Source organism: Lacerta agilis, chromosome 4 (assembly GCF_009819535.1).
Source record: "Lacerta agilis isolate rLacAgi1 chromosome 4, rLacAgi1.pri, whole genome shotgun sequence".
NCBI classification, from domain to species: domain Eukaryota; kingdom Metazoa; phylum Chordata; class Lepidosauria; order Squamata; family Lacertidae; genus Lacerta; species Lacerta agilis.
Window position 1 is genome coordinate 22,458,028 of NC_046315.1, and position 14,621 is coordinate 22,472,648.

A 14,621-nucleotide genomic window follows, 5' to 3' on the forward strand; every position below is an offset into this window, starting at 1 on the left:
TCTTAAACCGAAACTGTTCTTAAACCAAGGTGCACTTTCCCTAATGAGGCCTCCTGCCGCCGGTGCCCTTCCACCATTCGGATTCTGTTCTTAGACGGAGGTAAAGTTTGCAAACCGGGACACTACTTCCGGTTTTGCAGAGTTCATAAAACGAATCATTCGTAAACAGGGCTGTTCTTAAACCAAGGTACCACTATATCTTGGATCTCAAATGTCTTGGGTCTCGAACAAATCTGCTCCCGAATGATTGAAACCCGGAAGTCAGTGTTTTTGAAAGCCGAACATCCGGCGTGGCTTCTGCAGCTTCCGATTGGCTGCAGGATTATCCTGCCGCCAATCAGAAGCTGCGCCTTGGTTTTCGAATGGGAACGGACTCCCGGAACACATTCTGTTCGAGAACCAAGGTATGACTGTACTGCGTTATGTAAGAGGGAGAAGGAAGAACAACTTTGCCCAATTCCTGTGTGAAAGGATAGATGCCCTTTTGCATAGGAAGTTCAATGTAAAAAGTTGGCTTCATCTCCTGCACAGGGATGCTGCAAGCTTAATTACATTAGGTGGTTCTGTTGGTGCTATTAAAATTGCTATGCCTTTGTGGAGGAACAGCTTCACACAAATCGCTTCCCATAAGGAAGGGCGGCCCATGTGGTTATTTTTCAGCCAGTGCTATCCTTCAGAGTTGAAGACCTGTAGCAAGCATTCAGAATGTGATATTGATGCTTTGCTGTAACAAGTTAATAGAAACCCCAATAAAAGCTGTTGAAATGTGTTGGTCCACTGCAAATGCGAGTAGCCTTGAATCAGTTTAGCAATGTTTGAGTGCAGTCAGCTATTTCTGCAATGCTGTGTGGAGAGAGAGTGGATTTACACATTTTACCAGACATCCATTTAGGAGAACTTTAGAGTCTTATTCTGTAAGTTTGAGTTTGACACCTCTTATATGCTGAAGAAACTACTGTAGTATGTTGAGGCTTGCCAAGTCTACTGTTTCTCCCCAGGGACTTTGGCCTTTTGGCTTTCTCTTCTGGGAAATCTAGCCATTCTGCAATTTTTCACTAGCACTAGTTTTAAAGCTTAGTGCAGAAATGAGAGAACAATTTGCCTCTACTAAATAATAGGCCTGGCGCTGAATTGCATTACAGTAATCTTTTGTTCCCTTGTGTTTTCTGAAATCTTAAATGATCCAGAAACACATTATCTACATTTTCTCACAGGACCTCATTCTTCTCGCCAAATATTTTCTTTCTCTTTCTGTTTTCTCCATCAGTTTTCACATTTCTCCCACTTATTTCTCATACGGGTTTCGAGTTTGCCACAGAAATCTCTAGGGCTTAATTGTGCTGGACTGTGTCCAAATTATGCCCTCTGGTTTAAGAAGGAAAAGAATAGTCCAAAGCTAAGCTACTTTTAAGACTCTGCATGACTTCAAAGGGAGAAGTGGGCAAGCCGAGAAGAGGGCATCTCTCTGCTTAAAGCAAAAGAGAATTAAAAGTGTTTATATTTGGTTCTTATTTCAGACATATAAATATAGGCTGCCTATTTTTCCCAGTCCCATCCAAATCCCCACTGTTTAGGCTCTGTAAGAGCAGCTGAGCCACTGCTGAATCCATAGCCTGGTCACAGGACAATTGAGCTGGGGCAGCAATCAAGTTCCTGTAGGTCCAATGCCAGTCTCTCTTCTGCCCCCATTTCGCGTTCTGTGCCATCCCCAGATCTGCTCTGGGGGGTTGTGGGATCGTCCAGAACACATTTAGGGGGAGTGTGGGGGTGAGGAGGGGGTGGAGTCCCATTGCACAATTATTAAGTTGAATACCACTCTGTGTCCAAGTGACCTATGTGGCTGGTCAGTCTGCTGCCCAGGTGCTAAACTTTGATGGAAAACATCATGATCCCTCCTACTCCTCCTTCTTACAGCTCTTTATCTTTAAACTGAAACTGGATTGGCGAGGAGTCCTTCAAAGAGCAGACTGCCCTCTGTAAGGTAGAATCCATGATTCACAATTTCTTTACATCTGGTGGTTCCTGATATATTAAGCTACATCTGGAGTAGCCAACATGATGACCTCCGAAATTTTGGGCCACAGCTCCCATCATGCCTGCCCTTTGGCCATGCCATAGTCCAAAACTTTAGCACTACATTGGCTATCCCTGTGCCACATAAACTTCAGCCGTGTTCTTTCTTTGGTGTTCAACAGGTTGTGGGTGTTTATTCAACACTCCTCTTCTTGCCCCTGGTCTGAACTTGTAGGCTTCCAGCGTTTTAAAAATCACAGTGCCTATTTATTTCCCCATATTAGTTGGACAGCCAACAAACACACTTGCTGTATCTGTCGCAAAGGTAAAGGAAAAGTCCAGGGATGTGAATGCAGACATTCTCCAATTACTGTTCTTCATTGAGGGAGCCACCAAAACACTATTAAATCACAGTAACAGCATTACTAATTCGATTTCCTGTACATAAACAATCTTCCCCGGGCTTTGAAGAGTTTAACTGAAGGTACAAATAGGTTCAAATTGCAATAATTCAGCTGAAAGCATAAGGCTAATCCATCTTCCTTATAAATCAGTGACACAGGAGTTAATTAAAATGTAAACAATGGGTTGCATTGTTGCTGAAAGCTCTAGAGAAGGAAGCTCTGAAATTCTTTCTGTAATGGCTTTTACCTGACTGTTCTCACCACTGTGGGCGAGGTTAAGTACAAGATCACATTACCAAACTCGTCCTTTCTTCCCCTTTAAATGAAATACAATTTTCGGTTCATCTGACAACAGCATGGCAAACTGTAACCAAAGAGATGAAATGCCTTTGCTGATTCCCCCACCCACTGCCAGCAGATTATCCTGCCTTAAATTTGCTTCCAAATAGCTTTATTAAATAAATAACAACAAATATATACATAATATATTTTTCTTTTGTCGACTTCCCATCCCATTTCCCATGGTGCTTTTTTTATTTATTTATCCCCCTCGCTGCACCCTATCTTCCCTCTCTTATATCATCATAACAACAGTACAACAATCTCTAAATCCTTCTGTGGCTCACAGTTCAAATCCTGCTCGTGAATTCATCATACTATAATATTTATTTAAATAGTTCAAAAAAGTCCTTCCATAAAGCAGTCATCATTAAGTTCTCTTGTTTTAGCTGTTAACTTTGCTGATTTTAATTGTCTTGCAGATTCTTAAAGACTAAGGGTGTTTTGGGTTCATCAGAAGTGTTAGTGTCACTGGCCTGCCTATCTATCTATCTATCTATCTATCTATCTATCTATCTATCTATCTATCTATCTACAGCTACTACACACTGCAGTATTAATAAAAAATGTAAACAGTGGGGCCAAAAAGTCATGAAATGCAAGAGGTATCTTTACGCAAAATTATACAAGATAAGCACAGTGGCCATTCACAACTGCGGTAATTGCTGCTATCTTCCTAGATTAATTTAACACTTGTAATGGACAGGAAAACCTTGATTTTAACTGAGTCCTGAGTTCCTGAAAGATCACTTAGATCATCTGGGGAAATTCTCCATGTGGCCCCACACCATACAGAATATCACAGAGCGGTAACACGTAAACAGGTGTTTTCTGCTGCTGCCCTTGGGGAACACCCCCCTCTACGCCATGTGGGAAGCAACAGCCTACAGCTGCTTCAGGTGTAAATAAATATCTTTTTGCTGAGGTTTTCCCTGACCTGTAAGAGATCGGACCTCATTTTACATATTTGAATCTTCTGCATTTCTATTTTATTCACTCTAGTATGCTTTCATGTGTTTTTATATACCTGTTTTACTGATTTAAGGTTATGCTGTCGATTTTGCTTTAACGTTTTAATTGTATTTACAGATTGTACACCGCTAAGAGGTTTTTTTGGGGGGAATATTAAGTGGTATATAAACGATTTTAAATAAAGTAAAATGAATTCTGGGAAATCAAATTTGCTGATAGGGCCTAGTGTCATAAATCTTAATTCATTGCTACAGTCTCCCTTCGAATTCCCACCCTGCCACCCAAAGAATGTTGATTTCCAGTTGAGCATCAGAGTGCCCTGGGAGATTTCGGTGTTCTGCTACTGAACAGAAGTGGAGAGATGGAGCTGGTATGCTAGCTTCCCCCACTGTTGCTTACTAGGAAAGGGAGGGATAAGGAGGTCAGTGCAGTGCAAACACACTGGCACAGGCAATCTGGCACTGCCTTCCAGGGGATTTGCAATGTACCAACCTCCTTGCCCCCTTGCCCCTCCCCCTCCTGGTAAGCAACAATGACCTCCCTACCAAGAAGCCAGTGTAGCATCCCTGCTCCACCTGGTGAGCTGCTCCTTTGTGCTAGATATACAGCCATTCATTCTTCTGCGCTGACATCAATCTATTTGTTCCAGGTAAGAACTGCAAAAGGACGTTGTCGGCAGGTGACGACAGGCATAAATGAAGATGAATAGGTGAGTGGTATGACAGATGTTATGTGGGCTTGTAATCATGTTGCTTGGGTTTTATATATTGCAGAATTAAGTTTTGTTTGCTGTGGAAAGGAGTTTTAGGCCGATACAAGGTGTAAAAGCATTCAGCTTAGCATGCTGATACTGCATATTATTATTGCTTTATTTAGTCATTTTGAAACTGCCAATCACGTGACGTTTCATAGCAGTGTGCTAGTAAAAAGTCATAGAACTGGAGAGTTGGAAGGGACCCCGAGGCTCATCTAGTCCAACCCCCTGCAATGCAGGAATCTCGACTAAAGCATCCATGACAGATGGCCATCCAAACTTGAGTCCACAACCTCCCAAGGGAGTCCGTTCCACTGTCAAACAGTTCTGTTCAGAACGTTCTTCCTGATGTTTAGTTGGAATCTCCTTTCTTGTAACTCGAAGCCATTGGTTGAGGTTCTGCCCTCCTGAGCAGGAGAAATCCTGTTTTTGCTGCTCTTGGAGGAAGCAAAGACGTGCCAGAAGACGGAGCATAAATCCTGGCATTTAGAGCCTGCCGGGGGGGGGGGGGGATGATACCTGCCAACCTATTCCCATCCCTTTATTTTGGCCACAGATTCTGTAAACAGCACACCTTGTAACTGAACGTTCACCCCAAATATTCATGAAAGTTGCATGAGCTTGAAGGGGAAAGGATAAAGCACCGAGGTAGAAGCACTGCGCTACCAATTGCCAGCACACGCAAGAAAGTGAAAGCCTATCTGTGGCTTGCCTCCTCCGTGGTGTGCAGCTTGCTGAATAATTTGGATCACCTCATGTAACCTGCCGCACCAAAAAACCATTAGAGCAAGAAAAACTCCTCTATACCACCGTTGCTACGCATCTCATATAAAAGAGAAAAGAAAAACAAAACAAAAGTTTGTTCCATGTACTTCTCCTGCTGCTCTGGCAGTTGCATTTAGCTCCCAATGTTGCCGTTATATGTGAAAAAGTCAGGCTTGTGGTATTTTTCTCTCACCCCTTTCCCCAGCAACAAAACATGTCATTATGTCCAGGAAAGGGTAGGGCTTTTGCAAATGAACTTTCTCTCTCTCTCTTTTTGCAAACCGTCTGACCTCACTGTTTGCTTATTGCGGCTCCAACTCACAGTGACCTTGTAAAGTTCATGAAGTATGAACATGTGGCAAAATAAATAAATAAATAAGTTAATAATAATAAAGCATTATTGTAATTAAAGGCCATATTAAGTTGGAAAAGAAAGGAAGAAAAGATTCAGCAAATGCATGGACCAAATACTGACATCTTCTCTCCGAGGAAGGATTCTAGGTTAAATAAGCAAAAGGGGCCTCTTGGCTTCAATATCATCTCTCTTGGTCAACAACGTATTATGAACCTTCCCAATATAGTGCTTGCTGATTGAAAGCAAATGAGCCTACACTCTATATCCCAGCCCACCTATGTTTGCAGAGATGACTAATGTCTCTCCTAGAGCTGAAGACAAAAACCTTGAAGAACAGCTAGTGAGAACAAGGAATGGAGAAGGAATGTTTTCTTATAGACTAGATTTGGCGGTTCCTACCCGATCGAGCTTTGGCCACATCCAACTGCCTCGTGAATAAAGCGACAAAGGCTATCAAATTTCAGAATGATAGCTGCAGTGGTTCTGTCACTAAGGCAGACTTTCCTGTTTCATGGTGGGTTACAATAGGGGGTTCCAGGTCTTGGTGGGAAATGGCATGGATCCCAAGGCAATGACCCTGTTACCACAGAAGGTGCGTGGGAATGGGCTTCTGCCCCTCCCTGCGGATTTTTCAGGAGGCACCCTCCTGTCTGTGGTTGACAGATCTCTCTCCATTGAATTGCATAGGAGATGGGGTTGGTGATTAAAGAACGTAAAGCCACATGGAAGCCTGGGGTGGGGGGGAATGTCATACTCCCCCACCAAGGACCCTGTTATTCCGAGGGCCATTGGTGGGAGTGGACCTATGACACCCCCCCAAAAAAAATCCACATGGAAAACAAATATGGTGTTTAATCCCTCCCTCGAATCATTGTAATTAGAGTGCCCTGGGGAAATAATTCACTGTGACTGAAAGCTAGACCTGCTCATGAAAAGGAAATGTTCCTTCCTCTCTTCACTGTTCCCCCTCTCAAACTCTGGGCATTTCCACAGTTAAAGGTAAAGGGACCCCTGACCATTGGGTCCAGTCGCAGACGACTCTGGGGTTGCGGTGCTCATCTCGCTTTATTGGCCAAGGGAGCCGGCATACAGCTTCCAGGTCGTGTGGCCAGAATGACTAAGCCGCTTCTGGCGAACCAGAGCAGCACACGGAAACGCTGTTTACCTTCCCACCGGAGTGGTACCTATTTATCTACTTGCACTTTGACATGCTTTCGAACTGCTAGGTTGGCAGGAGCAGGGACCAAGCAACGGGAGCTCACCCCATCGCGGGGATTCGAATCACCAACCTTCTGATCAGCAAGCCCTAGGCTCTGTGGTTTAGACCACAGCGCCACCTGTGTCCTTTTCCACAGTTAGCATGGTTTAATTTCTTGTGCGCAGTGGAAGAGGGTCAGGATAAACAGCCAAGGGGTGTTGGGTTTTTTTGAGAGCTGAGACCATAGAGCCTCTTGGAAGCTGAGTGAGTCCCTGATCTGCCTTGAGACGCCTTGGACTATCCAAATCAGAAGTGTGAGAACCTCCCCCAAATCACTCCATTTCACCTTGTCATTTGGGGTGCACACAGATCCAATGCAGAGGTGGGATGTTTCTTGCTAGTGCCCAGGGTGGGCACACTGGGACCGTGGGGGTGGGGTGCACCGTGCGGGCGGGGCAGGCTGCCAGAGCGAACCCCATCCACTGGAGCCAAGTGGGGCCATGCTGTGGCACCTGCCCATCTGTGCAATGGGAAGCCCTGCCATCCCCATGTGAGAAGCAGGTATCAGCTCACGGTGCCCTAATTCCCCCCATTACATTTTACGTTACTGTTGTGCTAAGTTATTTATTGTATATTTTTTCCCTTGCATTTTTGCTTTTACTTCTATACAGCCTTGAGAAGCCCTTTTGCTCTGAAAGGCAGTATAAAAACATTTTAAATAACAGCACCATCCAACGCTGTTCTCCAAAATTGGCTGGCTGGGTAGCAAAAGAAGGATCTCTATAAAACAATGCCCCCACTGCCAACTCCTTCAACAGGCCCAGATTTAGATTTTTCTACCACATCGACAGCTGCAGTGATGTAATTCTATCATTATTAATTATGGATTGTGGCTGAGGGTACAACAAAGAGCAAAAACTGTCTCAGACTGCAGATTATTCATACGCATTGAGGTCCTTCAAATAAATTGGAACAGCAAAGTAAGAGGGACCACCTCCATCTACAAGGTCCTCCTCTCTTTTGTTCGTTTTCAAAATTGAATAAAACCTCTCCTAAGTTTTCCTTAAATTTTGAGAATTTCTATTGTCTTTTATAGTTGGTTTTAATCATTGACTCCTGAATGTTGCATAAGCTCTGTTTTTCTTATTTCACAAAATTTATATACTGCTTAATTATATAAACCACTGAGCCTCTTGGGCTTGCTGATCAGAAGGTTGGCAGTTCGAATCCCTGCAATGGGGTGAGCACCCATTGCTGGGTCCCAGCTCTTGCCAACCTAGCAGTTCAAAAGCATGCCAAAAGTGCAAGTAGATAAATAGGTACCGCTCTGGCGGAAAGGTAAATGGCATTTCCGTGCACTGCTCTGGTTTCGCCAGAAGCGGCTTAGTCATGCTGGCCAGATGACCCGGAAAAACTGTCTGCAGACAAACGCCGGCTCCCTCGGCCTGTAAAGCGAGATGAGCACCGCAACCCCAGAGTCGTCTGCGACTGGACTTAACTGTCAGGGGTCCTTTACCTTTTAATTGTAAAAAAACAAAGAAACCAGCAACCCCAGACCCTCAAAGTGCTTTACACAAATAATAAAATAATGAATTTATCAGGAAAAAAATCAGTTAAAATCAACTATTTAAAACATTAAAAATAATAAAAATCCATGATAAGCTAAAAACCGGATTAAAACACATGCCAACATTCTAAATATCTGGAAAGGCAAAAGGTTTTTGCAGGTGTTCAAAAGAAGAGTACAGCGATGCCAATAAGCAGAGAGTTTCAAAGTGTGGGTGCTGCCACATTGATTTCTTACAGAGGGTGATGGGGGGGGGCAATGTTGCACATGTTACGTCAGGACCTCACCTCCTCCTGCTGCCAACACTGGTGGGATGCTGCTCTGACCCTCCTTTCCCTCAATGGCAGCATCAGGAGAAGGAGAAGGAGCTGGCTGCTAGAGCCACACTGTGCTCAGCTCCTTGCTTCACCTCTGTGCCAAATATGGGGAGGCAGAAGGACTCAGCCCCCAGGAGATGGCACCCCTGGTTTCTTACAAATGCAGAACAAAGATACAGTACCAGTTCTGCACTAGGAGGACGGAATACAAATGTTTGTATAAATATAAGCCCTCTTCAAGCATTTTGGAAATGCGTACAGTAAGCACTCAAGGGGGATATGGCAGTAGGAATGAGTCTGCTTCCTTTGGCCACCTTGTGCCCTCCTTGACTTGAAACATCAGAGTTCTAAAGTGTGCTGGGAGCCTCCATGGTTCTAGAAGGGTCCCTATTTCACACAGGCACCCTCCAACTTCTGGGGGTGGGTTTTTCTTCAGCTGGAACTCACTGGAACTCAGTTCCGGCACCTCTCAGGTGGGCGCCATTGCCATTCTAAGAGAACAAGGGAGGTGTTCATGGTGAGTTCCAGCACCTCTTTTTCTAGGAAAATAGCACCACTTGCCCTCACCCCCCGCATGTTTACTGTACGCTGTTCCAGAATGCCTGAAGAGGGTTATAAATAAATATGAACAAGTAAATTGTCCTCCTGCTTAAGTGGAGAGTAGTTCTCCAAAAGGAGAAGAAAAATGGTTTGGGAAGGGAAGGAACTGTTCTATATGAAGTGTTGCGTTCGTTTGCTTTTTACAAAGCAGCCACGCTTAGAAAGAGCATTTCGTCAAAACCCAGCCTGTCTCTGGAGGCCTCGTGACATTCTTCAGCAATGCAGAAAGTGAAAAATCAGATGCCAGTCAGAATGTGCGCATGGAAGCCAGTTTCCATAATAAAGCACTTGATCTTCTCAAATAAAAAGCAAAAAAATCCCGATATGTCTTAAAGTCTCTATAGGAATAAACTGGCAAGGAACAACAAATAATATATTACAAGAATTGTTTTCTCCTTTAGTCTAGACAAGAGAAGGTGTGATGACCTTTGCTGCTTCTGCCAACACCAACAGTTTACGTCGCAGTTGGAAGGACGGTCCTAGCTAATGGGGAGTCTAGTGGATTGTCAGCCCGGCAACCCACTCGGGACACTATTTCAAGCTGTCCTTTGGCATTCGGCGATGCGAAGGCCTTTTTGTGCTGGCCTTTGTGGGTTCATTTGTTGTGTCCAAATGAGGAAGGCTGGCAGATTGTGAAAATTTATATAAATGAGGGCATTGTGTGTTCAAAAGAAGAGAGGTACGTTTGATCTTGGCTGTTACTGATTTACCTTTTCCTCGCGATAACATTCATTAGGCAGGATAAGGTAAAGCCGCTGAGTCCCCTTTATATTGTCAACAGTTAAAATATAGGCATCATATAAGGTGTAACATCAGTCATGCCTCAAGGCAACACCCCCCCCCTCCCACCTAACCATGATTTGAAACTTGTTCTGCACCAGGCGTTCTCTTTGAACATACAGTCCCTCCTCTCTGTTTCTAGATATTTGCGGCTTCGGTCAAATGTACACAGCAAGAAATGTTCACTTCGTGTCACATCAGGGATTCTGGAGCTTGTCTGGGTATGCTCAGAGTCTGAGACTAGGATCTAGCTTGGAGAGCCACTTGGGATCACAGGTACGGTCTCCTCCTTTAAAACTGGTGACTGTCACTAGCTCTTATCCCACTACTGTCACTTGGCACTGTGTGAAGAAGTTTCTTTTGTCTTTCCCGAATCTTCCGACATTCAGCTTCACTGGATAGAGGGAGAATTTTTTTTTAATCCATTTTCTCCACAACGTGCATAATTCCACACATCTCTCTCACCCCTCCCCAATATTCACCTTTCTTTAAACAAGAAAGCCCCAAATCTTATGTCCTTTCCTTGTAGGGGAGTCTTCATCCCTTTGAATATTTTGGTTGCCCTTTTCTGAACACTTTCTGGCTCTAGAATCTCCTATTTTAAGTGAGGTGACCAGAATTATACACAGTATTCCTAGTGCGGCATAGAATTCACCTTTATTCACAGATACCCACAGTCTGGTCATTCACCACCAGTTCAGATCCTATAAGCGTCCATGTGAAATGAAGATGATTATATATATATATATATATATATATATATATATATATATATATATAGCCCCAACATACATCACTTAACACTTGCTTACAGACCAACTAGTCACAATTTACCCCACTGTGGTGAGATTTTTGTGTGTTTCTATTTAAATTAAAAATATTGTTATCAGAACTACAGTGATTTTAAAATTTGCATCTATGAAGATAAATTAACATATGCAATTTGTTTGCAAATCAGTGTGCCCCTCTCTTTTTGGGAGATCATAGAACAGCGGCGGAGATCCTATGGCACGTGCGCCATTGGCCCATTTGCACTGTTGTTTTGTAGTTTTTTCCGTCCTCCCCATCGCAGCAGCCTGAGAGCGACCCAGCTAGCTAGCTGGGGAGCACACCCAGCAGGAGGGGGAAGAGGGAGGGAGATGGTGAGAATCACAGCGATTTTTCTGTTCTGTCTCTCCCCCCAAAAGCTCAACAACTTTGGGCACTTTGCGATAAATAAGTGGGTTTTGGTTTGCAGTTTGGGCACTCGGTCTCTAAAAGGTTCGCCACCACTGTCATAGAATCATAGAATCTTAGAGCTGCAATGCAGGAATCTCAGCTAAAGCATCCATAACAGATGGCTGCCCAACATCTGCTTTAAAACCTCCAAGGAAGGAGAGTCCCCAACCTCCTGAGGGAGACTGTTCCACTGTTGAACAGCTCTTACTGTCAGAATGTTTTCCTGTATATTTTGTGCATTTTGGCAGTGTTAAAATGGCCAGCCTACTTAGCTTTGGGCTAAGTAGGTATTATTTTGTTAATTTACCAATGGATTTCTATGCTGATTTAAACTGGGAAGGCCTTCTTACTTCACATATTGAAGACATGAAGAGGGGTACAAACTTGTTGGTAAAAATGGGGTGAGTGGGTGCATTTTCTGAGTGCTCCTATAGCTTTTCTCCAGACTAAGTTTTATACAAGTTATTTTTTTTTAAAAAAAAAAGATTGGAAGGGAGGAATATGTGCTGTACAAGGTGCTGAGATCATTCACATTTCAAATGCCAGTCAGACACATGGGAGGTGTTTGTTTTGGGAGATAATTAGATGGTGATGTAATTAGAAGCAGTGGCTGGTGCTAGGAAGCACAATCTTCTAGAGACAGGCATTTCTGCTAATTTGCTGCTGTTCAGGCTATTCAAATGGGAGCGGCCACTAGGATAAGAACTAGGGGCCCAGGCTTAGGAGAAAACTTACAGAAGAGAAAAACAGGTTAGGTGGCTGTTGCCCACGCATTTGCCAACTGCTTCTCATGTCCCTCATGTTTTAAAGGCAGGGGGTCTCAGGATTATAGTCACAGAAACCAGTGGCGAGATCAGGTACTCTGGGCTCACTCCTCTGTTCATCACCATGTCGTAGAAGAACTTCAAGTGAATGCAGCACGTTCAGCCTGGGCTGAAGCATCTCACTCCCAAAGTTGCTCACTTGCTGTTTTGCTTATCGAATATATCACTCAACCTGTTAATTTGTCTCCCGTTTCCATTTGATGCTTAAAGTTGTGTGTGTGTGTGTGTGTGTGTGTGTGTGTGTATGGCAGATCAATATGTTGATCTAGCCAGGCCTGAATGTAACTTTCCTCACAAGTTGGCCTTTTAATTTGTTGGTGAATCCATAAATTGAAGAGTCAAGACTTTCTCCTCCCCACCCCCCGCACCCGGCTCCCTCTTCTTTCATTTCCCTGAGCTGTAAGTCCACCTGTCACCACTCCAGTAAAATTACTGGAATTTGTCTTTGCCTTTTCTCTGCCTTTCATGAATACCCTATTCATGCCATAATCACTTCCTATCTCATCTGCTTCAATTGCATTGCAAATATGGCCTTTCTTTCAAAATCCTTCCCTTCTAAGATATAAACTCCATCTCACTGGAGTATGAATGGCTGGATTCTGCCAAGAGAACTACTGAAAAGGAGAACAGAGGCTTCTCTTAGGAATGTGTGACGCACCAAGCAAAAGGTAGCCCACGAGCTTGCCGGGTATCTTGCAATCCCATTTTTGTAATCATGGGTAAGCAATAAAAACAGAAGGTTCACCAAACTCCTGAGTGGGTGCATACATGCCCAGTGGCTCTCTGAATTGCAGGTCTACATTGCAAGAAAGCCCAGGATCTGCCCAAACCCTATCAGGTGGGTTCCTGTAGCCACGAAAGGGTTAAATTTAGAAACTCTTTCTAATAGCCATTGACAGGGAGAGCCAACTAATTCTAATTTTGTCCCCATCCTCCCTCTTGGATTGGTTGCAAGAAGGCAGGCAGGTGTAAATGGCTGGGGGGGCAGATTGAAGTTGGTGGGGCAGTGCCCCGTTTTCCCTAATGGACAAGCATCCACTGGGGATCCCAAAGGTTTCCCAAAGTACAAGAAATATTTAGGAAAAAAAACCCTTTGGGGAGGAGAAAGCCCCAAACAGCCCACTGGGGACCATGCAATGCTGCCTGATACCATGAGTTAAAAGTAGACCACTGGAGAAGGAGCAGAAAAGAGAGTAGGCTGGAACCCTGAACAGGTCCCCCTCGAATTTGTTAAAACAAAGCACTGCTTTTTGCAAACCCACTTAAAGCAAACACGCTTCATAAAAACTACATATTGAGTTAGCTGAAATTTGTTTGGAATTCGTTCATGCCAACCCTAGCCTCCCTCCCTCGTTCCTCCCCCCGCCCCCCGCTCTTCACAATCCCATAAGCAAAGGATCAACGTGTTACATATCCTTAATGGGCATGACCACTGGAAGGATTAAGGTAAGGATCTTAACAGTCGTCAAAGTTCTGAACAAATGTTCGTGTTTGCATTGTTCCCCCCATGTCTTCACCTCGTTTAACAGGAAAGGAGGGATTTTGTTTCTCCACTCTTACTATGCTCCTTCTATTTCCCAGAGACTGGCTGACTGCAACAGTGACTGACAGCTTGAGTCAGCAGTGCAGCTGGCTTTTAAGAACAGAGGTATGGAAGACAAGGCAGCTAACCCATGATGGCTACGTTTGGCCACAATTGTTGGAGGCAGGATGGTCTGAAAATGAGCTCCTGGGAATCACAAGGAGGGACAGTAGCCAGGGAGTGCTCCTGGGTCCACTTTCATTGCCAGAGGGCCAGGCGACTTCAGTGACTAGGAACGCCTTCCACTAGCTTTGGCTGGTAAGACATCTGTGGCCAGTTCTGGACCGGGGTAGCCTGACCACTGTTGCCCATGCACTGATAACCTCCAGGCTGGATTTCTGCAATGCCACACATTCCAACTGTCCCTATCTTCCCAGGACAGTCCTGGTTTTACAGAAGCCATCTCCGTTTCTGATTTGAATCCGGAATGTCCCACTTTTCCTTAGGACGTCCCTATTTTCATTGGAGAAATGTTATGTGACCACTCAGACAGAAGAGATAAGAAACTACACAACCTTTAGAAGACATCTGAAGACAGTATTATGTTTTTTTTTATATGTTGAAAGCTGCCCAGCGTGACTGGGGCAACCCAGTCAGATGGGCAGTGTGAAAATAATAAGATTAGTAGTAGTAGTAGTGGTAGTAGTAGTAGTAGTAGTAGTAGTAGTATTGAATAGGACATCCCCATTCTCATCTGAGAAATGTTGGAAGGTATCCAATGTGCTCTATAAAAATATAATTAATTGATAATCACAGGCCAAGGACACATCATAGCTAGACAAAAGCCTTCAAGCAGGGTGTGGTGTGGAGTCGTGCCTTTGAAGGATGTGCTGGGGAGAGTGGGCATGGTTTAAGAGGAGTTCTGAGGGCCAGATAAGGGATTGTCTGGAGGCCTTGGGGTCTAGGGTCCCCCGCTCATGCCTTGCAACACTG

At 44.2% G+C, this 14,621-nt stretch overlaps 1 long non-coding RNA gene across 1 annotated transcript; it reads left to right on the forward strand.

The window, feature by feature from the left end:
- Positions 1–1,913: 1,913 nt before the first annotated feature.
- Positions 1,914–13,890, forward strand: LOC117045346. The gene is made up of 3 exons (XR_004426420.1): positions 1,914–1,981; positions 4,378–4,437; positions 13,688–13,890. It is a non-coding gene; the product is annotated as an uncharacterized LOC117045346 (long non-coding RNA).
- The last annotated feature ends 731 nt before the right edge of the window (positions 13,891–14,621 follow it).